The sequence below is a fragment of the Pinus tabuliformis genome, chromosome 2_2 (assembly GCF_031772625.1).
Source record: "Pinus tabuliformis cultivar Carrire ecotype Pingquan chromosome 2_2, CPIR1, whole genome shotgun sequence".
Lineage (NCBI taxonomy): Eukaryota > Viridiplantae > Streptophyta > Pinopsida > Pinales > Pinaceae > Pinus > Pinus tabuliformis.
Window position 1 is genome coordinate 667,533,043 of NC_142300.1, and position 26,685 is coordinate 667,559,727.

General features: G+C 44.0%; 1 protein-coding gene across 1 annotated transcript in view; it reads left to right on the top strand.

Annotated features, from left to right (window-relative positions):
- Positions 1 to 26,685, top strand: part of LOC149194393 (phosphatidylinositol 3-kinase, root isoform-like) — a 353,842-nt gene that overhangs the window by 122,606 nt on the left and 204,551 nt on the right. The gene's annotated exons all lie outside the window — the stretch shown is intronic.

Here is a 26,685-nt window from a genome sequence, read left to right on the forward strand (position 1 = left end):
ATTGAAGAACCTACGAGGAAGAGGATATTTGCGGGTTTTCCTCTCAAGTGGAGAGGTTTGGACCTTGGCTTGCCGCCTATATTGTGTTCTTGTTCTTCTTGTTTTCGTAGCTGTTTGATGATATACAAACATAATAATTGCTAATAAGTAACAAGACATCACAAGTAGCTAATAAGTAACGAGAAATCACTCTAATTACTACCCTTAAGATTTCTCAATATAGAGGAGGTGTTTTTCTCTGCCCAAGAGGAGGAGATTTACTCGATTGTGGGTGAGACAACTTCAGTAAACCCCTGACATGGGAGCCATCTCATTAGACCATATTGACACCACTACTGCATGGAGTGTTGAGACCAATGTTGCGAAAATCGTTATCGGAGTAAATTGAGGAGGGGAAAAATCAGAAAAAATCGGGAAAAAATCGTAGAATACAAAAATATTTATTTTTATAAATATCTAAAGCATCTACAACATAAAATAAATACATTGATACATATATATGATAAAAGAACTAATAAGATGTGTAATATCATTTCTAGTGCTACATCACACATAACAGTGAATCATGTCCTGAATAGTAAGTCCCGACTCTTGAGTCCCAACTCAGCCTCAAAATATCAACAAAAAATATAATAATGTATATCATATCTGTTGAAGTTTCTAAGTTTAATTAGTTAGAAACCTATGTTGCACAAAACTTCTAGGAAGCCAACATTTTGGGACGTATTCGTACTCGAAACTCTGAAACTCGACCAAAACTTGACTGAAACTCGACCTTTATGTAATCATCTATGAGAGTTAATATATACTTGGTTTTCCTTCTAAATTGTCATCTATGGGTCTTATTCCCTTTTTTCTTGCAAGATAATGTGTTATTTACTTATTTATAAATTTCTTTTTATATATATATAAACATATTTGACGTTTCAGCCAACGTTTCGACCTACGTATCCATTTTGGGAGGCGACGTTTCTAAACGTAACCGTTTCGGTAACTCCGAAATGTTTCGGCGCTTCGTGCAACTTAGTTAGAAATGCTCCATGCACTTTATCTGATTTATTCCTACCTACTTTCTATTTTACTTAACAAGTTATTTAAAATGTAAATACTGAAAATAAACACTAGTGCATGCTCAACACATTACAGATCAGCAACTAAAGGAAACAGAAACAATCACATCATATGACACCATTATTTTTGGACCAATGTCCCTTGAAAAACCCAATGTGGGAAAACCGGTGCAGCTATCTGAGGGTTTTCTTATTAAGCAATATCAGAGTACAATATGGGTGCCGAAATTGGCCTACCCAACAGAGAATTTCCTTGGCAGTAATACCTCTTAGTTTCCACCAAATCTTCTGGTTGAAACCCCGAATAATTCTTTCGGCAGCTCCTCAGCACCAATCTGCTCTAGAAACCCCAACATCAGCCTCCCTTTGGACTGCATTAGCCCCTCCCTACCCAGCGTTGGCCCTGCGTCACCTTGGATGGGTCTGCATTAGCCTTAAGAGGCCTTGCATAAGCCCTATGGCCCTCTGCGTCAGCAACGCTGGCCTCTCTGAGGCTCTGTGTATCTCTCGACTACCTTTGCGTGGCCCTGCGTGAGCCCTAGCTGGCTCTGCATCACTCTCCCCGGCTATTGCGCTGCTCTCTCGGCACTATCTCTACCTCTCTATCTCTCTGTACTCCATGCCCCTCAGCTGCAACTCCCGATCACTAATTCTATTTCTCTTAGCAAATCCCGCTCTAGAGAATAGAATGACTGATCACTTTACTGTGTTGTCCAAGTGACCCTCAAGCCTCCTCTTATACTTTTCTCGTTGACATATCAACGACCGAGATTAAGTCCCTAATCAACGACAAAGATTAGATCTAGCGTGATCCATGTCTTTTGGACCATTCTAACACAATTTTATGTTAATCCACATTAATATTTTAATTTCCCTAAGTCTAGACTTAGGGATTTCATTAAAAATATTAAATATTTTAATATCTCCTGAATTGTTTAGAATCTGCCCAAACCCTTTCTGGATATTGGAGATCTCATGTGCCCCAACCTCTCCATCATATGCTACCCCAAATCAACACTCCCTCTTATCGAGGACTGTGCTCTAGCAATACTCTTCACTGAGTTTTACTCTGATCATCCGACATCGGTACCTGTGCTGATGCTAGGCCTTCCTGCCCAACATCCTCTGCATTGCTGCATCTTGTACTGCTGCCCATGGTTCTGCCACTGCCACTGCTGCATTTGTATGGCAATTCCCTCCGCATCCGTGTTGCTGCTGGTCCTTTCTCTTAGCACTGCATCCGCACTGCACCTCCTCTCATCATGTCGCATCGTGCTGCACACTGCTGCACTGCAACTCAGTTACTTAGAAGTAAGTAACTGATCTCCCAACTTGACCTCTCTGTTGGGCTAGAGACACCCACTGATGCTGAAGCTCCGTTTGCCGCTGACAAGTGCTCCCTCTCTGACCTCTGCGCTGTTGCAACAACTCCCTGCATCTCGCACCCTTGCACTCCTCTCTGTGCCATCCTGCACTGGTGCAACACTACCATGCCTCTCGCATTGTTGCAGCCTGCTAGCCTCGCACTAGTCTCGGGACTTGCTGCACTGTAGCTCTCTCTGCCTCTCCATCCGCATCCGTCTCTACCCACATCAGCTAGTCCTGCTACTCCTCTTCGGGGCTCTCGTAGCAAGGTCTAATCCAAGAGGCTGGGTACATCGAAGATCCTATCCCTCATCGCCTGTAGTTCGTCTGAGTACAACTCGATGTCTCCCCACTTCTTTTCAAGTGGCGCGTGTGCACTCATGGCATAGTCATCGTCTGTCAACACTTCCTTCTTTTGCTGGCACTGCCTTAGTCTCGGAAGACTTTCCCTTCCTCTTCTTCCTTGGACACTGGGTCGCATAATGACCCAGTTCCTTGTTGAAATTTCTAATTCATTAGTTAGAAACCCTTCATGCACTTTTTCTAATTTATTCCTACCTACTTGTTATTTTTCCTTTAACAATTTATTTACAAAGTAAATACTGAAAATAAACACCAATGCATTCTCAACATATTATAGATCAACAACTAAAATAAACAAGAACAACACACCACATGACACCATTATTTTTGGACCAATGTCCCGGGAAATACCCAATGTGGGAAAACTGGTGCAGCTATCTGAGGGTTTTCTTATTAAGCAATTTAAGAGTACAATCTAGGTGCCAAAACTGGCCTACCCAACAAAGAATTTCCTTAGCAGCTATACCTCAGAGTTTGAGAGAAATCTCCTGCCTAAAACCCCAGAAATTCCTTCTGGCAGCTCTTCAGGACAAAACTGCTCTTGCAACCCCAGCTTTTGCCCAATCTAGACTGCGTCAACCCCTCTTTGTCTCACGGTGGCCCCGTGTCAGCGTTTCTTGGCCTACATTAGCCCTAGGAAGCCATGCGTCAGCTCTGGGAGCCTTTGCTTCAACTGTGTTGGCCCCTTTGGTGCTCTGCGCAACGCTTGGCTGCCTTTGCGTGGCCCTACGTAAGCCCTTGCTGGCTTTGCGCCACCCTCCTTGGCTGCTGCGTTGCTCTCCCGACACAATCTCTGCCTTCTTTGTTTCTCTGTACTCAATGCCCCTCAGCTGCTCTCCCGATCACTGATTCTATCTCTCTTAGCAAACCCCGCTCTAGAGAATAGAATGAATGATCATCTGGTGTGTTCTCCAAGTGACCCTCAAGCCTCCTCTTATATTTTTCCTGTTGACATCTCAACGACCGAGATTAAGTCCCTAATCAACGGCTAAGATTAGATCTGGCTTGATCCATGTCTTTTGGACCATTCTAACACAAATTCATATTATTGCACATTAATATTTTATTTTTCCTAAATTTAGACTTAGGGACTCCATTAAAAATATTAATTATTTCAATATCTCCTGATATGTTTAGAATCTGCCCATACCCTTTCTGGTTATTGGAGATCTCATGTGCCCCAACCTCTCCTCCAAATTTCGTGGCTAGAGCTCATCTGATGCTACTCCAAATCAACACTCCCTCTTAGCGAGGAATGTGCTCTAGCAATACTCCTCACTGTGTATTACTCTGATTATCTGACATCGGTACCTGTGCTGATGCTAGGCCTTCCTGCTCAACATCCTTTGCATTGCTGCCTCCTGTATTGTTGCCCATGGTTTTGCCACTGCCACTGCTGCATCTGTACGACAGCTTCCTTTGCATCCGTGCTGCTGCTGGTCCTTTCTACCAGCACTGCATCTGCACTGCACCTCCTCTCATCAAGCTACATCGTACTGCCCACTGCTGCACTTCAACTCAGTTACTGAGAAGTAAGTAACTGATCTCCTGACTGACCTCCTTGTTGGGCTAGAAACACCCACTGATGCTGAAGCTCTCTCTGCCGCTGACAAGTGCTCCCTCTCTGACCTCTATGCTGCTGCAACAACTCTCCTGCATCTCGCACCGTTGCACACCTATCTATGCCGTCCTGCACTGGTGCAACACTCCTGTGCCTCTCACACTGCTGCAACATGTTAGCTCTGCGTTGTCTTGGGAGTCCTACACTGTAGCTCTCTCTGCCGCTCCATCCACATCTGTCTCTACCCACTTAGCGAGTCTTGCTACTCCACGTCGGGGCTTCCGTAGCAAGGTCTAGTCCAAGAGGCTGGGTACCTCAAGGATCATGCTCCTCATCACCTGTAGTCTCCCCACTTCTGCTCAAGTGGTGCATGTGCACTCATGGCACAATCATCATCTGTCAAAACTTCTTTCTTTGCTCGTGCTGGCACTGCCTTAGTCTCGGAAGACTCTTCCGTACTCTTCTTCCTTGGGCACTGGGTCGCATAATGACCCATCTCCCCACAGTGGAAGCACTTGATCTTGGACAGATCTTTCTTTTCCGCTTCTCCTGCATTCCCTCAGATGCTAGGGCCACATCCTCCTCCTCCTGCTTGACCTTGATCCCTTTGCTGCTGCTACCTGTCTTCGACTCCCGTCTGATCTCTTCTTGGCGAAGAGCTGCCACATTTCGTTCCAACGTGGGAGAGTCCCTCTGCCCAGGATACTCTGGACAAACACTTCCCAATCTTCTGAGACAACATTCACGGCTGTCCTCACCATATGTTCCTGATCCGGTGTCGCTCCTATAGCAGTCAATTGGTCTTGGATCTCATTCAGTGCTCCGAGGAAGGTGTCAATCGATTGACCCTTCTTCATCTGATACGACCTCTTCTGGTTCTCGAGCAGCATTCTTGTCTGCACAGAAGTATGCTGGTACAGGTTCTTGAGAGCCTCCCACATCTCAACTGCCGTTTCTTTCTCGGCTATATGTGGTACCACATGATCCTTGAACCCGTCAAGGATAATGCACTTCGCCCTCGCCATTGCCTCTTCGTACTTGTCGTTATCTTTGGAGTCGACTGGGATAGCTATAAACTTCAAGGCGAAGTTCTTGACACGATTCCTGTCAAGCACTGATAAGATTCTGGCTTTCCAGACTGCGAAGTTCGATGCTCCGTCTAGTCTATCCTGGTCTCTTACCCCATGTAGTGCTATGACGCTCCTCGACTTCCCTCTTGGAAGTTCTCTGTTCGACTCCTCTGAGTCTCTACTTCCCGTTTGGAATTTCTCTTTTGGACTCCCTTTGAGTCTTGTTTCCCCTACTGGAAATCCTTCTGCCGCTTATCAAGATGCTCCCTATTCTGATTATCTTGTGCAATTGCATTGTTGATCTAGGTTCCTCGGCAAGAAACCCTTGGTAACAACTCCTCTGGCCCTGCTTTGTCAGCTACTGTTCTGACTACAGTACCTCGCCAACTCCACTCTGCAATATTTATGCAGCCTTCTAGACTCCACCAACTGCCTTTCTGTGAACTGCGTCAGCCCCTCTCTGCCTCATGCTGGCTCTGCATCACCCCAGATGGGTTTGCGTCAGCCCTGGGATGCCCTACATCAACCCTTTGGCCCCCTGCATTAGCAACGCTGGCCTCTTTGAGGCTCTGCGCAACTCTTGGCTTGTTCTGCATGGCTCTAACTAGCTTTGTGTCACACTTCTTGGCTTCTGAGCTACTAGAAACAACTTTTGTCACCTCGGGACAATTGTTTTCTGCTGCTATTGCTCCGCTCGGCTGATGTCTTTTAGTCCTCCTGTGATCTGCAATCGCCCTCTAATACCATGTTGAAGTTTCTAATTCCCCTTAGTTAGACGCCCTTCATGCACTTCTTCTGATTTATTCCTACATACTTGTTATTTTTCCTTTAACAAGTTACTTACAAAGTAAATACTTAAAATAAACACTAATGCATGCTCAACATATTACAGATCAACAACTAAAAGAAACAAGAACAAACACACCACATGACACCATTGTTTTTGGACCAATGTCCCCGGAAAAACCCAATGCGTGAAAATCGGTGCAACTATTTGAGGGTTTTCTTATTAAGCAATTTCAAAGTACGATCTGGGAGCCAAAACTGGCCTACCCAACAGAGAATTTCCTTAGTAGCTATACCTCACAGCTTGAGAGAAATCTCCTGGCCGAAACCCCGGAAATTCCTTTCGGTAGCTCTTCAGCACAAAACTGCTCCTGCAACCCCAGGTTCTGCCCAATTTGGACTGCATCAGCCCCTCTCTGTCTCACGCTGGCCTTGCGTCAGCCTTTCTTGGCATACGTCAGCCCCAAGAGGCCCTGCGTCAGCCTTTCTTGCCCTACGTCAGCCCCAGGAGGCCTTGTGTCAGCTTTGAGAGCCTCTGCGTCAGCTGCCCTGGCCCTTTGGTGCTCTGCACAGCACTTGGCTGCCTCTGCGTGGCCTTGCGTGAGCCCTTGCTGCCTCTGCATCGCCCTCCTTGGCTGCTGCACATCTCTCCCGACACAATCTCTGCCTTTTTTGTTTTTCTGTACTTAATGCCCCTTAGCTGCTCTTCCGATCACTGATTCTATCTCTCTTAGCAAACCCCGCTCTAGAGAATAGAATGACTGATCATTTGGTGTGTTCTCCAAGTGACCCTGAAGCCTCCTCTTATACTTTTGGTGTTGACATCTCAACGGCTGAGATTAAGTCCCTAATCAATGGCTAAGATTAGATCTGGCTTGATCCATGTCTTTTGGACCATACTAACATAGATTCATATTAATACACATTAATATTTTATTTTCCCTAAGTTTAGACTTAGGGACTCCATTAGAAATATTAATTATTTTAATATCTTTTGATCTATTTAGAATCCTGCCCAAACCCTTTCTGGGTATTGGAGATCTCATGTGCCCTAACTTTTCTACTAAATTTCGTGGCTAGAGCACATCCGATGCTAGCCCAAATCAACACTCTCTCTTAGGGAGGACTGTGCTCTAGCAATACTCCTCACTAAGTATTACTCTGATCATCTGGCATCGGTACACCAAATCAACATTCCCCACAGTGGAAGCACTTGAACTTGGAGTGATCCTTCTTCCGCTTTTCCTGTTTTTTCTCAGATGCTAGGTCAACATCTTCCTCCTCGTGCTTGACTTTGATCCCCTTGTTGCTGCTGCCCGTCTTCGACTTTCATTTGATCTCTTCCTGGCGAAGAGCCGCCCACATCTCGTCCCAAGGTGGGAGAGTCCCTCTACCCAGTATACTTTGGACAAATACCTCCCAGTCTTCTGAGACAACATTCAGGGTTGTCCTCACCATCAACTCCTGATCCGGCGTGGCTTCTATAGTAGTCAACTGATTTCAGATCTCATTTAGTCCTTTGAGGAAGGTGTCAATTGGTTCTCCCTTCTTCATCTGAGACGTCGCCAACATCCCGTATGTTGTTTCCTTCTCGGCAATGTGTGGTACTACATGATCCTTAACGTCGTTAAGGATGATGCTCTTGGCCCTCGCCATTGCCTCCTCGTACTTGTCGTTATCATTGGGGTCGATTGGGATAACTATTACCTTCAAGGCGAAGTTCTTGACACGATTTTTGTTAAGTACAGATAAGATCCTGGCCTTCCAAACTACGAAGTGCGACGCTCCGTCCAGTCTATCCTGGTCTCTTACTCCGTGTAGTGCCATGATGCTCCTCTACTTCGCTCCTGGAAGTTTTCTATTCGACTCCTCTGAGTCTCTACTTCCCATTTGGAAGTTCTCTTCTGGACTCCCTCTGAGTCCCAATTTCCCTCTTGGAAATCCTTCTGCCGCTGTCGAGATGCCCTTTGATCGTCTTGTGCAATCGCACCACTGATCCAGGTTCCTCGGCTAGAAATCCTCGGCAACAACTCCCTCCTCTTGGCCTTGCTTTGTCAGGTACTTTTCTGACCACAATACCTCACCAGCTCCACTCTGCAATATTCCCACAACCTTCTAAACCCCACCAACCTGAAGGTGAGATCTCGTTGGCTCTGCGCAATCCTGACACTAGCAACCTGACCTCCTTAGCCAACTCCATCAGCCCTCCCAGCTTCAGCGTGGCTCTACATGAGGCTCGCTTTGCCTTCCTTAGCCTTTGCGCTACCTCTTTCTGGCTCACCCTTGATGACGCAGACACTATGTCACCCTTCCTTGTTGTTACTCTGCTAGAAACAACTTCTGTCACCTCGGGACAACTGTGTTCAGCTACTATTTCTTCGTTTGGTTGATGTCCTTAGTCCTTTTGTGATCTGCAATCATGCTCTGATACCATGTTGAAGTTTCTAAGTTTACTTAGTTAGAAACCCTCCATGCACTTTATTTTATTCATTCCTACCTACTTGTTATTTTACTTAACAAATTATTTACAATGTAAATACTGAAAATAAACACTAGTGCATGCTCAACATATTATAGATCAACAACTAAAGGAAACAGAAACAATCACACCATATGACACCATTATTTTTGGACCAATGTCCTCTGAAACACCCAATGTGGGAAAACTGGTGCAACTATTTGAGGGTTTTCTTATTAAGCAATATCGAAGTACAATTTGGGTGCCAAAACTCACCTACCCAACAGAGAATTTCTTTGGCAGTAATACCTCTCAGTTTTTGAAAAATCTCTTGGCTGAATCCTCGAATAATCCTTTTGGCAGCTCCTCAGCACCAATCTGCCCTAGAAACCCCAGCGTCAACCTCTCTCTGGACTGCGTCAGCCCCTCTCTGCCCAGCGCTAGCCCTGTGTCATCTCAGATGGGTCTACGTTAGCCTTAGGAGGCCCTGTGTCAACCCTCTGGCCCTCTGCATGAGCAACGCTGGCCTCTGTTGCTCTGCGCAGCTCCTGGCTGCCTCTGCGTGGCCTTGCGTGAGCCCCGGCTACTGCGCTACTCTCCCGACTCTATCTCTGCCTCTTTGTCTCTTTGTACTTAATGCCCCTTAGCTGCAACTCCCGATCACTAATTCTATCTCTCTTAGCAAACCCCGCTCTAGAGAATAGAATGACTGATCAGTTGGTGTGTTCTCCAAGTGACCCTCAAGCCTCCTCTTATACTTTTCTCGTTGACATATCAACGACCGAGATTACGTCCCTAATCAATGGCTAAGATTAGATCTGGCTTGATCCATGCCTTTTGGACCACTCTAATACAATTTTATATTAATCCACATAAATATTTTAATTTCCCTAAGTTTAGAGTTAGGGATTCCATTAAAAATATTAATTATTTTAATATCTCCCAAACTGGTTAGATTCTGCCCAAACCATTTCTGGGTATTGGAGATCTCATGTCCTTTAGCCTCTCCACCAACTTTCGTGGTTAGACCACATCTGATGCTACCCCAAATCAACAAGTGATGGCTATCCCAGTTGACTTGGTAGCTAATGAAAGGTACGAGAAGGAAATGGCTAAGGCAAAGTGTATCATCCTTGATGGGGTCAAGGATCATGTGGTCCTACATATTGCCGAGAAGGAAATGGCAAAGGAGATGTGGGATACTTTGAAGACATTGTACCAACATACTTCCGTGCAGAGAAAGATGCTCCAGGAGAATCAACTGTCATACCAGATGTAGAAGGGAGAGTAGATAAGTGTCTTCCTTGGTTGGTTGAAGGAGATCCATGACCAATTGACTTTCATAGGGGCCACGCCAGATCAGTAGTTGATGGTAAGGATCGCACTTAACACAATCTCCCAGGATTGGGAGACATTTGTCCAGAGCATACTGGGCAGGGCGAGTCTTCCAAATTGGGATGAACTGTGGGTGGCTCTTCGTCAAGAAGAGATTAGACGACTGACCAAGGCGAGAAGTAGTGGCAAAGGGGTCAAAATCAAGAAGGAAGAGGAAGAGGATGCGGCTCTAGCATCTGCGGGAAAGAAAGAGAAGAGGAAGAAGGACCTCTCCAAGGCCAAATGCTTCCACTGTGGGGAAGTGGGTCACTATGCGAGCCAGTGTCCGAAGAAGAAGAGCAAGGGAGAGGCTTTTGAGACCAAGGTTGTGCCAGCAAGGGCAGAAAAAGAAGTGGAGACAGATAATGATTGTGCCATGAGTGCTCATACGCCATTTGAGAGGAAGTGGGGAGACATCGAGCTGTAGTTAGACGGACTAGAGGTGATGAGGGGCAGGATCCTCGAGGTACCTAACCTCTTGGATTATACCTTGCTACGGGAGCCCCAAAGAGGAGTAGCAAGACTGGCAGATGTCGATAGAGACGGATGTGGATGGAGCGACAAAGGGAGCTACAGTGCAGGAGTCCCCGGATAGCGTGAGGCAACAATGCGAGATGCACAAAGTTTTTGCAACAACGCAGAGGTCAGAGAGGGAGCACTTGTCAGTGATAGAGGGAGCTTCAGCATCGGGAGTGTTTCTAGCTTGACGGAAATGTGAGAGTTGGGAGATCAGTTACTTACGTCTCAGTAACTGAGTTGCAGTGCAGTAGTTAGCAGTGGTAGTGCTATGGGCAGCATGATGAGAGGCATTGCAGTGCAGATGCAACAATGGTAGTGGCAGGGCCATGGGCAACAATATGGATGCTGAGGGAGCTGTCGTATAGATGCAATTGTGGCAATGGCAGGGCCATGGGTAGCTGTACATGATGCAGCGGTGTAGAGGATGTTGGGTAGCAGGCCTAGCATTAGCACAGGGACCGATGCCGGATGGTCAGGGTGATGCTCAGTGAGTATTACTAGAGCACAGTTCTCGCTAAGAGGGAGTGTTGATTTGAGGTAGCATCGAATGTGCTCTAGCCACGAAAATTGGTGGAGAGGCTAAAGCACATGAAATCTGTAATACCCAGAAATGGTTTGGGCAGATTCTAAACGATTTGGGAGATATTAAAATAATTAATATTTTTAATGGAGTCCCTAAGTCTAAACTTAGGGAAAATAAAATTTTAATGTGAATTAATATAAAACTGAGTTATAATGGTCCAAAAGTCATGGATCAAGTCAGATCTAATCTTAGCCGTTGATTAGGGACTTAATCTCGACCGTTGAAATGTCAACGAGAAAAGTATAAGAGGATGCTTGAGGGTCATTTGGAAAACACACCAAGAGATCAAGATTTTGACTTTTTGGGGTTGGGTTTGTTGAGAAAGTTGAGAGAATGAACAAAGTTGCAGCTGAGGGGCAGTGAATACAGAAGTAGAGAGGTAGAGATAGCACCGGGAGGATCAACTTAGTAGCCGGAGAGAGTGACACAGAAGTAACCAAGGGTTCACGCAGAGCCAGCTAGGGCTGACGCAAAGGCAGCCAGGAGCTGCGCATTGCCTCAGAGGGTCAGCGTGGGTGAAGTAGAAGGCCAGAGGACCGATGCAGTGCCTCCAGAGGCTGACGCAGGGCAAGCCAGAGTGATGCTGGGCTAATGCTGGGCCAAAGAGAGGCTGATGCTGGGGTTTGTGGGGTAGATTGGAGCTGCGAAGCTATTGGAGTGTTTATCCTGGGTTTTAGCCGAAATATTTGCTTTTGAGTAGAGAGGTACTACTGCGAAGGTTTTTCTCTGTTGGGTGAGCAGAATTTGGCACCCAGATTGTATTCTGAAATTGCTTAATAAATCAAACCCTCAGATAGTTGCACTGGTTTTCTCGCATTGGGTTTTTCTGAGGACATTAGTCCAAAAACAATGGTGTCACTTGTGTGCTTGTTTCTATTTCCTTCAGTTGATGATCTCTAATGTGTTGAGCATGTACTTGTATTTATTTCCAGTATTTACATGGTAAGCAACTTGTTAATTAACAGAACAAATAGGTAGGAATAAATCAGTAAAGTGCATGAAGGGTTTCTAATGTGTCAGACTTAGAAATTCCAACATCACTCTCAAGGCGAAGCACTTGATACGATGTCTGTCTAGAATGGACAAGATCCTGGCTTTCCAGACCACAAAGTTAGACGCTTTGTCCAGCATGTCCTTATCTCTCACCCCATTCACGACCACCTCGTTGCTCTTTTGTCGACTCCTCCGAGTCTCGCTACTTCCCGCCTGGAAGTTCTCAGTTCGACCCCTGCTGAGTCTCTCTACTTCCTGTCTGGAAGTTCTCAGTTTGACTCCTGCTGAGTCTCTCTACTTCTCGTCTGGAAGTTCTCTTCTGGACTCCCTCTGAGTCTCGATTTCCCTCTTGGAAATCCTTTTGCGAACTGTCAAGTTGCTCCTCTTCGATCGTCTGTGCAACTGCAACACTGATTTGTATTCCTTGGCTAGAAATCCGCCTCGGCAACAACTCCCTGTACCTTGGTTTTTCCCTCTTAGGTACTATTCTAGCCACAATATCCCACCAACTTCGCTCCTGCACACTGCCCACAACTTCCTTTGCCCCAACAATTGAAGGATTGAGCCTCTTGGCTCTGTGCAATCTCGACACCTGCAAAACAACTCCCTCAACCAACTGCGTCAACCCTCCTGGCCTCTGCATGAGCCTTTCTCTGCCCTCCTCAGCCTCTGCGCTAGCCTCTCTCTAGCCCATACTGATGATGTAGTCCCTCTGCGTCAACCCTTCCTCTATCGCTTTTGCAAGGATCAACTACTGTCACTTGGGACAACTGATTCTGCTGCAAATGCTCTGCTCAGCTGATGCCTTCAATTTTCCGATTTGCAACCACGCTTTGCTACTATTTTGAATTTTCCAAGTTTATCCGTTAGAAAATTAATCTGTATTCTGCTGGTTTATTTCTTCTACTTGTTTAAATTCGAACAAGTTATTTAAAACATTTAAATACCGAAATAAATAAAATATAGTCACAACATCTACAGATCATCAACTGAAAGAAAACAAGCACACAAGTGACACCATTATTTTTGGACAAATGTCTCCGGAAAATCCCCATGCGGGAAAACAGGTACAACTATTCAGAGGGTTATATTATTATGCATTCTTTCTGAGTACAACTAGGTGCCTAACCGACTCACCTGACAGAGAAAAATACATGGCAACAATACCTCTATTCAGAAACAGGTATTTAGAAAACCTGTTCCAAAAAACCTTCTTCGACACAACTGAAGCTCAGTGTTGGCCCTTTTGGCCTTTGCGTCAGCGTCCTGCTGACCTGCGTCAGCCCTCTGACCTGCGTCAGCCCTCTGACCCTCTACATCAGCCCTCTGAGGCACTGCGCAGCCTCTGGGACCCTCTGCGTCACTCGAGCAACCTCTGCGTGGATGACGCAGTCCCTCTGGCCTTTGCGCCCTTTGCATCACTCCAGCAACCTCTGCGTGGATGACGCAGTCCCTCTGGCCTCTGTGCTGTCTCTGTTGGCCTTTGCATGGCCTAAACTAGTTGCTGCTCTCCCTCTCCCTGCTTCTACGCTGGTCTCTCAGTACTGTCTTTGCCTATTTGTCTCGTACTCACTGCTCCTCGCTGCTGATCACTGATTCAACTTTGCTTAGCAACCCCACTCTAGCAAAATGAATGACTGATCACTCTGGTGTGTTCTCCAACTGACCCTCAAGCCTCCTCTTATACTTTTTCTGTTGGTCCTTCAACGACTGAGATTAAATCTCTAATCAACAGCTAAGATTAGATTTGGCTTGACCCATGACTTTTGTAACCTTCTAACCCAGTTTTATATTACTATCCATTAATATTTTATTTTTCCTAGTTTTATATTACTACTCATTATTATTTTATTTTTCCTAAGTTTAGACTTAGGAACTCCATTAAAACTGTTAATTATTTTAATATCTCCAAAATCGGGTACAATCTGTCCAAACCATTTCTCGGTTTTGGAGATCTCATGTGCTTTAGCCTTTCCACCAATTTTCATGGCTAGAGCACATCCGATGCTACCCCAAATCAACACCCAATATTGCTTCGGGTGAGACTGCAACCTGCGCTACGAGGGTTGTTGCCAAAAGGGCAACCAATTAGGGTTTTGTTGGTTGGCGCAACTAATGTTGAACCTGGGTCAGGCCCCATCAAGCCAACAAATGGTTTTGCATGATCTTGTAGTTCAAAATATGCGTGGCGAACTGCACTGCTTTGTCTGAAATGGAGCGGATATAATATCCGCGTGACTTCTTAACCAGCCTGAACTCGCTCTTCATCTGATCCGTGAGTTTCTTCTCCAAAAGCTTCTGCTGAATCCAGACCTTGATAGGGCAGCAAGGTAATTCTGTGGATCAACATGTTAGTAATAGTGATGGGTTCTCCCAGCCAAAGACACCCATCATGCACGAGGGTGAGCAGTTGTCTAACACTTACGGTGTTAATGTGAGTTTGGCTAAAATGCGGCACTAGAGCATGTTCAGAAGGCTCGCTTTCTCAACTCCCATGACCCACTTCATCGGTTCTAAGCGTGTGACCCCAGTTTCTTCATAGTAGATTTTGGCCAAATATTTGTTCAGCGCAAGCTGAGGGAACTTCTCATGATCTGCCAAGTCCCAATCCTCTAGCTTGAGCGATGGAATGCGGCCCAACAACGCGCCCTCAAACACCACCTTCTCTGGCAATAGTGGTGTAGAGACCATGAATTTGGCGGTGTCCGAGTCTTTAGGCACCTTGGCTTTGCCCTTACGCGGTGGGATGTACTTTGGGAGCCGAGTCATAGGCTCACCCTCTTCGGCATCCATCTCCTCGATGCCTCCGTGAAGTTCTTCTTCATCTAAATCAAGGGGCTCATGTGGCTGCTTCGGTTTGTCCATTTTCCCCTTTTGCGAATCTTTGTGGGGATTTTTCGCGGTGATTGCCTCACTGGAACTAGCTGCGGCTTCTTTTGCTTTTTATCAATTGCAGAGGGCTTAGGTCGAGGAGACCTAGGCGCCGTAGTCGAAACTCTCGTAGGAACAGGGAGCGATGCTTCAGCGAAGGGCACATCTTCAAAAGGCATGACTTCTGTTGCGGGGGGAGGGGCAGTCATTCTGGCCAGAAAACGCTCACGGAGAAACTTAGGTACGTCAACCAACCCTGGTCATGAAAAGAGCTCTTCCCAATCTGGGTCGGACATATAATTCAGCTCTTGGCGCAACACAAGGCAGAAAAACTTAAATTCAATTCTCAGGATGCAAAGTGTTCTAATGCAGGGTGGCATGCCATATTTATAGGTGAATTCGAATTTGAATCCAACCGTTCCCTCCAAATATCTATCATTAATGCATCTTTGGTGGTAGATTTCCAAAGATTTGCCCCATAAATGCGCCCTCCCCGCTCCTCCTAATGGAAATTTGGCCATCCAATCATCTATAGTGCATTCAACTGCTACTTTGTGGCCAGGCTGTGCGATACCAACCTCTGTGGCGCAACTCCCCTCGGCGCCCTTTTTTCTTCCATCGCACAACCTTCTTACCTCATCTTTCCAATTTTCAGGCAGTGTAGTTTATAGTCCCGTACTTCCTTGTAGCTGCCTGGAGTACTAAGACTATCCCGCCATCATATAGTCATTGCGTAGGGGCAGGATCACCCTTGTACAACTTCAATCGACTGCCATTGACTCTGCCTAGAAACAATTCTCCATTCAGCTTTGCGAGCTGAACTGCACCACCATCTATAATTTCCTTGACCACATATGGTCCAAGCCAATGCATTTGAAACTTTCCAGGAAATTTCGTAAACTTGTTGTCATATAATAAGACCAAATCATTAACCTGGAAGGTGCGCTGCTTTATGTGTCGATCGTGCCATGCCTTTTCGTGCTCCTTTTGCACTTGTTGGTGAAATCCTGCCAAGAACTAATCCTCTTCCAACTCTATCAGTTGCGTGAGGCACTTCGCCATGGTCTCGCGATCAACCATATCGGTCAGTGCCGCAATCCACAGACTCGACACAATTTATTCCATGGGTGTCACAGCTGCCCATAGACCAACTAGAAAGGGGTTTGACCTGTCAGCTTCTTACAAGTAGTTCTATAACGGCCACAAGATTGTTGATATGCATACATCCCAGTCATTTCACTTCATGTTGCAAACCTTCATTAGAGCGTTCTATAGAATTTTGTTGAAGGCTTCAACCGTGCGATTAGCTTGAGGATGATAGGGCGTACTTTTCTGATGATAGACCTGGAATTCTTCAAGCATCACGACAATCGTTTCGTTTAATAAGTGCATACCCCTATCGCTCATTAATATCTTAGGACAGCCGAATCGGGACAAGATATACTCGAAGATAAACTTCGCAGTAATAGCTGTGCTATAGTCCTTTACTGGCTGCGCTTTTGCCCATCGCGTCAAGTATTCAGTTGCTGTAATAATATATCGTGCTCTAGTCTTTCCCCCTAGTGGCTGGATCACACCCACAAAATCAATTGCCCATTTATCAAATGCCTACAAAGTTATTTGTGGATTCAAGGGAAATTCGTCCCTCCGCGATGATTTCCTCGTCCTTTGGCAAACATCGCATGCCTTACAATACGCTTTTGCATCCTTATGTGACGTTGGCCACAAAAGTCCTGCGCACAAGATCTTCTGCGCAGTCGCTCTTCTTGCATAGTGGCCTCCTACTACTCCTCCATGCGCTTCTGCGGGGATGTTTGGTCGTTCAAACTCTGGGACATATCGACGCAGACTTACAACTTGGTGCTTTACCAACCCAAATACAGTCTAATCATCAAAGTACACTTCTAAGAATTTGTGGATGAATTCCTTAAAAGCTGCAATTACTACTTGTGAGAAGATTGCAGGTGCATTTTTCAATCCAAATGGCATTACCGTATATTGAAAACATCCCCATTCTGTTGTGAAGGCCCAGGATGAGGGAAAGGCATTTAATTATGCCTAATTATTATTAATCGTCTTGGTAGCATGGAGGATGCCGGAGGACAATCAGTTTCCTCCTCAAGACCCAGACCTTCCGGAGGCAGCGAAGTTCGCTTTGCTCTGGGCAACCAAAGATGCAGCGTGGGTCATAGAGACCAAGATGTTTTGGGTGCTCGTGGAGATGGACCTGCGCATGGTGATCAACCAAGGCCAAGGCTGTCACCTACCTTATACGAGCAACTTGAGCCCTACACAGAATTCAAAGCGGATTTCCACAATGTATCTATTCGCGCACGATGAGATCCGAAGAAGGTATGGTATAAGTTGCCTTACCTTGTTGGCGAGGCAGATGTCCAAGAGATCGTTGGTAAATGGCTAGGGGAGTGGCTGGTTCCATCAGATCCAGGCGCGGGAACGAGCAAGGCAGTGGAAGGTACTACCGCGCAAACCTCAACAACAACAAAACAAAAGGAGGCAGAGCAGGCTATAGCTCGGGATAAAGTTGCACAGTAGAAGGAAGCTGCTGATAAGGCAGCTGCTGACAAAGAGCGGGCGAACAAGGAAACTACCATAAAGGTTGAGGAGTCTGATTCTTAGCACACCCAGGACCAGGAAGGGTTAGAGGTAGAAGAAGGCGGGGGCACGGAGTAGAGAACCCCCTGTGGCCAAGAAAAGACCGAAGCAAACCACCTCAGGACCGCGAAAGAAGCAGAAGTCCACAAGATTCTCCCAGGTGGATCCGCTAGTCCTCACTGAAGGGGACTTAGACGAGATTGGAGACAAGGTCCGGGATATGACAACAGAGCTATGGACCCAATTTGAGCAACAATACTTGTAGGTGCTGGGAAATGTGCAGAAGGATCTGTGCAACCTACAGATCTAGACTAGCCAATTGCAAGTGAGCGTAGGTTAGGCGAGCGATTCAGGCGAGCCTGCAGCAAGCGAGCACGATAGTACTAGACACAGATCGGACTTTGGATCTTTGAGTGATCCAGTTGCCAGACGAGACCCTGCGCTCCCAATCAGAAGAAGCCAATGCCCAGCTGTCACAACTTAAGGATCTGGGCATCAACCTTGCGGCACTCCCTATCCAGACTCTACATGAATTGCACCAAGGCATCTCTGATGAGTTGAGGGTTAGGGAGCAGCGCGCGCTACTGGTCATTAGTGAAGTTAAGACCAATAACCAACATATATTCCAAGAAAGACGCAGGTGCTGAAGGAGAAAGAAGAGTTTTCTACACGCATCCAGAACTTAGAAGCAACAATTACACAAGCATGTAATGCGCTGCCTGAACTCAACATTCTAGCAGAAGTTGAATCAACGGAAAAGATACAGAAACTGGTTGCGGCAGTTAGGGAGTCAAAATATGAAATAGACGGACTCCGATTTGAGGTACAGTTGTAGATTTCAGAGCTGCAATTGAAGCTGCAGCTGACGTCTCGGCCAGAGGTTCGGGAGCAGCGCGAAGCAACCATCAAGGAAGGAATGGTCACATTAGACACAACAGTCAAGGACTGCATAAAATTATTTGAGTGGGCGATGGAGCTTTGGACATCTCTGCAAGAGGACCCCACTCTGCAGAAGATTGGCACTGGCCTTAGGGAAAAACAACAACAGTTTGATGAGATAAGGTTGACTGTGCGCACTTTAGCGCTAGTGCAGAGGTTTGCGTGGTAACAGGAAGGAAAGCAACTATAGACTGAAATTGAAGCGCTGCGCCGAAAAGAGGCCATTCTTAGGGTCAGAATATAGCCTTGGACAGTGGAAGCCAGCAAGCTCACTCCGTCAGTACAAAACAAGTTGAAGGGAATACAACAAACTGAAAGGACATAATGGGTCTCACGGTGGAAGGATCCACTACAGAGAAGCTAGTTGAGGAAGTGCAACAGGTAGCAATGCAGGGAATAATTGATCTACAGGTTCTAAAGTTGGAGTTCTGCGAACTCCAAGCCAAGATTGAAGCACCAGTTGAGTGACTCGAGGACGAGTCATCAAATTGTGTTCAGGGTCTGTTGGGATGGGGTCCCTGGGGTCAATTTTGTTATATTTTGTAAGTTCTTTTTTGTAAAGATGTAAAGTCTCTGCGATTTGTGGAAGCAGAGCGGGGAGATAGTAGGAGTCAAAGGGGCTTTAGTACCTTAGGTGGGTAGGTGATAGGAAGGCTTTGTGACCTGCCCATGGTTCGGGGACCATGGCATTGTAAAAGCAAGGTTATAAATAGAAGAGTCATAGCGAGTCTAAGAAATAATTCATTGATAGAAATCTTTGCAAGGGCAAATAAGCTAAGGCAGGAAAGATTTGTTTCTTATACTTAGGCAAAGAGGACGGCTCCTACAGCTAAGTGCGCGGAGACCTCGGTAAGTCCGCAGGCTGAGTGCGTGGAGACTTTGGTAAGTTCGCAGGTTGAGTGCGTGGAGACTTTGGTAAGTCTGCAAGCTGAGTGCATGGGCCACTACAGCTGTGTGCGCAGGGAAAAATAGTCTATATCTGAACAATTACATCTAATAAAGACTGTTTTGATCCAATACTTGTGCATTTATGTATTATTTCTTACTTCTGCAAGTTTATGTATTTTCGCTCTGTATCACAATTTATATGAATAAATGCTTATCTTCTGCGTGAAAGTGATAGATCAATATAATTTATACATGTTATGAATATTGCATGACCTTCGCGAAGGTATAGATACTGTTTAAGTGAATTACTGTAATTATCTGTCTCGGAAAGGTTAGGGTTTGCGAAAATAGAAATAAGCCCTAGGAACCCGCAAGAACCTATCACACAGGCCTTTGGACGCAAAAACCCGGTTCTGTCATTCCCCAATACTGCTTTGGGAGAGACTGCAACTTGCGCTACGCAGGTTGTTGCCGAAAGGGCCAGCAGTTAGGGTTTTGTTGGTTGGCGCAACTAATGTTGAACACGGGTCAAGCCCCATCAAGCCAACAAGAAGTTCATTGCTCATGAACTTAGAGGCAAGACGAGCAAGGATTGGTGATTGATATCTCTGTTTTGGTTCATAATTTGTAGGTGGATGTCCAGTTTTAGAACCCTTCCTTTGCTGGATTCATTGCCCTTTTTGTGAAGAAGTTTTTGCCTTCCTAAGCAGAAGTATCAACCCTCTTTTGGAGTAGATATTTTGACCTACCTTGGAGAAAACCATAGCTAATTTTGGACTTGTAATAAGTGCTCAGAACCGTGACTCAATCTGTGAATATTCGGTCCTCAGGTAGACCTTGGCCCTGAGGTAGGACAAACCTCAATCACTGCAATTCTTGGCCTTCTACATTGCTTGGACTGAGACAGAGTTAAAAGCTCAGACTGTGTTTGGACCTGAGTCTTTTAATCTTATTTTGAAAGAAGAATTGGGTCAGTTGTGAGCTGAAGTTGGAACGAAGCTTAAGATCAGACTTGGAGAAGATGATGAAAGAGCTTTGGAGCCTCTCTCTTGTGAACAAACTTGATATTGTTTGAGCAGTTTTTGAAGAGTTTTTGTAGCAGACTATTGGGAGCATCCTTTAGAAGACTTGTTGTGCAGACTTGAAGCCATTGTTGGAGTAGCCTTTAGAAGACTTGTTGTGCGGACTTGAAGACATTGTTGGAGCAACCTTTAGAAGACTTGAAGCCTTTGTTGGAGGCATCTTGCAGAAGTTGATATTGAAGTCTATTTGGAAAGGCTGGAGCCTAGGAGGATTGACATCCTTATTTTGACCAAGTTAGTGCTTGGATTTGTTGAGAGGATTAGAGTCCTATTTTTGACCAAGTTGGTGTTTGAATCTGTTTAAGGTTGGAGCCTTGAAGGAGTAAGGGATTTTGTTGTACAAATTGAAGCTTGTGATCTGTTTTAGAGTATTGGAGTCCTCACTATATTCATCAATAATTTTTTTTGGTTCTATTTCTTGTGGTCTGGTTTAATTTGTGATAAAAATCTTAACTAGCACAATATAGCAATTGAAAGAAACACTGAGTCACCCCACTCTCAATATTTCCAAGACCACCTTCATTGCCTTGATGTTCAGAGAATAGACTATAGCATTTGGACCTTAGCATTTTAATCAAACATATTGACAGTGTGCTTGGAATGCTAGGATAAGGAGCATGTGATACTTGAAATGGTCCTTCACAGATATTGAAAATACATCACACGTATCAACCATGAAATGCTATTGCCATTCAAGATTTGGCATAAGTTTGGGTGTGGCTACAGACTTCATAATTTAAGGATCATGCTTCTTAACAGCTCTTTATAGATCTAATGTGCCACAGGTCTGTATTCCCAGACTTCATCTTTGTCATCAAACATGGTAACAATGTAGTGTGTAACAATTTGCATGGAAAACTTATACAACAGAGTCCTTCGTTGACAAAATGGGCTTAACTTTGAGCCATATGATATACATTGTTAATGTATCCGTTACGAAAAAATTAGTTAGTTTTAGGTTTATTATTTAATTTTAGGTTAAATTAGACGAAAGGGCACGATCATAAGATCATGCCCTTTCCCCAAAGGGTGCCCATGGCGATATATAAGCCAGGAACGCCAATGTAAACAATCATCATCTGTCAATTAATCATTAATAAAAATTTATATATATATATTTTTGTACGTATCAGAAGTTTTTCACTTCATCTGGTATCAGAGCGGTTCTTTTCTCGGCAGATAGCTACACAACTCACTGTGCCTATCATACGGGCTCACTCGTTTTCCCGATTCACTGTACATCAATTTCCTTGTCCCCCGCATTCACTTACGCCCCACACTGCTCCTGCGCTCTAGTCACGTTCCGCCCTCTGCGTTGCCCGCTCATTCTCTGCTTGTCGTCGTTGATCTTACAGTGCCTGTTCGAGTGACGTGTAATCACCAAATGACTCTCTTCGACCCTACCCACAATCAACTTCTGCTCGTCCCTCGCTTCCGTACCTGTATCACTCGACCCTATCTGCGTCGTGTCACTGCCCCGACTCCAGCCCACATACCGCGTCCATACAAATCCTCTGCGCATACAACCTTCCGTCCAGCCCGCACACTGCGCCCCTTTTGCCTCCGTCCAGCCCCAGCGCTGCGGTGATATCTGCTTGAGGTTTTTTTTCTTGAATGGTCAACGGGAGGTGACCCCCCACCAATAGACGTGACGGTAGATATATAAATTTATATATAACGTCAAAAATCAGGCTGACAATATAAAAAATCAGGTTGACAATATCAAAAATCTTCAGGATACGACAAATTAAATAGAAATAAAGATGGAAAATCAACATGTCCAAACAGAAGTAGACCCTAGAGAGTCCTTAACATTGCTGAAACTTTTGTGTAAAAAGGCGAATTGTACACCCGCACAACTACTACAAGAAAATGAAGAGAATCAAGAGCACACTTCATCAGATTCAACAAAGTCAACAGACTCTCATGAAAAAGTTGAATCCCCAAAAAAATCAGCGACACCACACCAAGAAGTGAGTAATGCAACTCTTACAAACAAGCAACTCTGGGATACCTTTACCAGTCAACACCCCTTTTTCGCTCAACCATTAGCAACATACCAACGAAGGGCAAAAGTCGAATAAATTTAAGGATGCATTCTTTAAAAGATTCCAAGGTATAAAGGAAGAAGAGTTCTTTTCAAAACTCATCAAATTACGACAAAAAGGAAGTGTGGATGAATACATTCAAGAATGGGAGACCTTAGTAACACGAGTACCTGGGTTATCAAAATCTCGTCTAATTCAATCATACATCTTGGGACTCAAAACCCATTTACAAGTAGAACTTGAGATGCATGACATTACATCAATAGAAGTAGCAAGACGAAAAGCAAAAACAGTCGAAAAGAAATTCGAACCAATATTTTGGTCAAAAGCGAAAAAAACATATTCAAGACGAAGAATACCCCAGTATGTGGACTCAAATAATACAAGATATGTTCCACCACATCGTCGTGAAGATGAAAAACCTAATGTGGAAATGCAAAGGATAAAAGAGGGTAAATGCAAACACTGTGGTGAGAAGTGGGACCCCAAACATAGATGTGCTAAAGGAAAAGAACCAAAGAACCTATATAATTGTGAAGCAACCAAAGATTCAAACAGTGAAGAACAGTGAAGATTCTGACATAAAAGAAACAGAAGATGCCCCAAAATTCTCACCAGAATTAGATGACGGAAGTATTCCGCAAGTGTCATTATCAGCTATGATAGGTATATCACAACCTCAGACCTTAAAGTTAAAAGGACACATAAAGAAGAACAACGTGGTGGTTCTCATCGACTCTGGTAGCACACACAACTTTTTAGATGCAACTGTGGCAAAGAGACTCAACATTTTTTCATTTCCCTTACCAAACTTGAAAGTGATGGTAGCTAACGGTAAGAAGATTGAAAAGGTGGGGAAATGCCATAAGGTCAAATTGCAGATTCAATACTTTAATTTAGAGTCTCCATTCTTCACGGTACGGTTAGGAGGAGTAGATGTAGTCTTATGTGTCCAATGGCTACGAACTTTAGGTACTTATGCTGCCAACCATCAAGTAAAATTTATAAAATTCAAATGGGGAGGTCAGAAGTACAAATTACACGGATTCCAAGCACTAGAGAATCAAATTGTATCATCATCTCAGATGATGAAGATGAGTTGAAAAGGAGCACCTGATTATGTAGTACAATGTCACCAATTATAAATGTTATCTGCAAATATGACCAGTGAAGAGTCACCAGAGATACAAGATCTAATTAGGAAGCATGAAAACGTATTTCAAGACCTACCTATGAAGATGCCGCCTAATAGGGAAATTGAGCATACAATAGAAGTCAAGGCAAGATCAGACCCCGTCAACATCAAGCCATACCGATATCCACATCACCAAAAAACGGAAATTGCGAGATTAATCCAAGACCTTTTAAAGTGTGGGACTTTGATCATCTTGGAATATCTGATCAAGTGGAAGGACTTACCCGAAGAAGATGCTTCTTGGGAGAATGAAGCATTTTGTCAACAACATCCGTCGTTACGTATGCTTTGAGGACAAAGCATTCTTTCGAGAGGAAGGCAATGTTATGTAAAAAATTAGTTAGTTTTAGGTTTACTATTTAATTTTAGGTTAAATTAGACGAAAGGGCACGATCATAAGATCATGCCCTTTCCCCAAAGGGTGCCCATGGCGATAAATAAACTAGGAAACCCAATGTAAACAATCATCATTTGTCAATTAATCATTAATAAACATTTATATATATATTTTTCTGCGTATCAGAAGTTTTTCACTTCAGTATCACAAATAGTGATGACAGATAACATTTATGTATGGAATTTCACTTTGAAATATGAATAAATCTGAGATGAATGGGCAGAGAATTAGGATACTGATGAGACATATAGACTGAATGTGGCACTTCGAACTTCCACTGACTGAGACACCTTGGACTGAGGCACTTTGGACTGACTGAGGCACTTTCTGAGGCTTCTCGGCCTCCTCCTATGACAGTGTCCTAGCCATAGAACAGGTTCATTTCCTCGGCTCTTGCTATTCATCACATTTAGACTTTTTAGGTCCTTCTTTGTAATCATCACAGAGGTCCTTCAGCTCTCTGTCACAGGCTTTGGTCTTGAAATTTGACCTGTCTTCCTTCTAGATCATAGATCATATAGGCTGAATAGAACGTGGATCTTCAGGGCAGAAACAAAAGAAACAGATCTTGGCTTCATTTTGGAATATTCTTCGTCCTCCTTACAATCAGAATTGGACTAGGGCTTCTAGGGCTGATAACAGAACAAGCCCTAGTGTATAACTTGAGACAAGCTGGCTTCTTCAAGGTTGCCCTTTCACCAATTCTCTGATACCATGTTTTTTGAAGACCTTCTAATCTGACAATTACTTTTGATTTCTTAAGTTAATCTTTCGTGTGATCACTTTCATCATTAAACAATTACATAGAAGATCTCAACAGTAGAAACAATAAATGAAAATAGGATCATAAGGAGACAGCCAAACACAAGACGCACATAATTTTACCCTGGGAAAACCCTCTTCTGAGGAACTACCATTCAACCTTTTCCTTAGAAATTATTCAATTCAACAAGAGATACATCATATCTTTTCAGTCAGAATTAAAGTCAAACTGAACATCAACAAAACCCTGGTCAAACTTGGTCAAACTGTCATCAAGTCAAGTCAAACTGTCGCCCAGAAAGGTTCAGTCAAGTCTGGTCTGCTAGGCTGAAATTCAGCCTCTTGTTCTGCCTCAGAATTTTGGCCTGCTGCTAATGACGCTGCCTTAGAAGATTCGGCCTTCTGCCAACAAAATTCCCTCAGAGACTTCAGCCTGCAACCAATGAAACTACATCAGAAACTTTGGCCTGCAGCCAACAAAATTGCCTCAGAAACTTTGGCCTGAAGAGGAGTGATCCGAATTGTGTCTTGAGAGGAGGATAAGTGGCCTAGATATAGGCAAGAGCCTGAATAGATGTGTCTCATCGCTGGGCCAACTTAATCATTTGGATGGCTGACTTGATGTTTTTGGTCCAAAAATTTAAGTTTCAAAAATTGAAATTCCCTCTTTTGGAGCCGACTAAAATAAAATTATGAAGATTGACTACAGCTACAAAAATTCAACAAAAACCCCTTGACAAGGTAAAAACTCCACTTCAAAAGGTCATATTATTCTTGTGTATGTTAATCGTACAAAGGACCACAAATTTAATGTGATATTCTAACTTCCTATGTTCGGACACGACCAATTGTCCCTTACCGTTACGTGAACTCTCCTCATAATCCACATATTGCATATCTGACACACACTGTCACACAAAGGGTAGGAGTTAAATTTCATTTGTTTAATGTAGCACCATAAACTGTAACGGAACCTGAGTTGATCAATAGAATCAGATGAAGTAGGTATAGGAGAAGAACATGAACTGGATTATACTAGTATGTAACTAGGGTTCATAGTATAGGCTAGAAATGAATCGGTATTGATTTACATTTGAAATTCATATGTAGTTCCGTTGTATGTTGGTGATCATCTTGTAACTCTTACCACTAAAGCTGTTGAAACTTTGGGAATTCTGATCATTAACAACATTAAAATTTCATTAGGAGTTATATTTCATTAGTTTTATGTAGCAACATAAACTCTAATGGAACCTGAGTTGATCAATAGAATCAGATGAAGTAGGTTTAGGAGAAGAACATGAACTGGATTATACTAGTATGTAACTACGGTTCATAGTATAGGCTAGAAATGAATCGGTATTGATTTGCATTCGAAATTCCTATGTAGTTCCGTTGTATATTGGTGATCATCTTGCAAATCTTACCACTAAAGCTGTTGAAACTTTAGGGATTTTCATGATTAACAACATTAAAATTTTATGGTATCTTGATATTAGTCAGATGGACCTGGTATCTAAGGTTCAGTTTTGAACCGCAATACAGGTCTGCATCAGTGGCCTTCTTTTAGAAACAAGGTTTGCATTAGTGGCTTTCTTTTAGGTTAGATGATTTTGTTTCTTATAGCTCTTGGGCTTTGTTCTCTGCATCAAGAAAACGGGTATTTTTTTTGGGTTTTTTTATGCGTGTAAAGATATAATATTTAAAGGAAGATTTTTAAACTTAGTTTTTCATTCAAATATTTTATT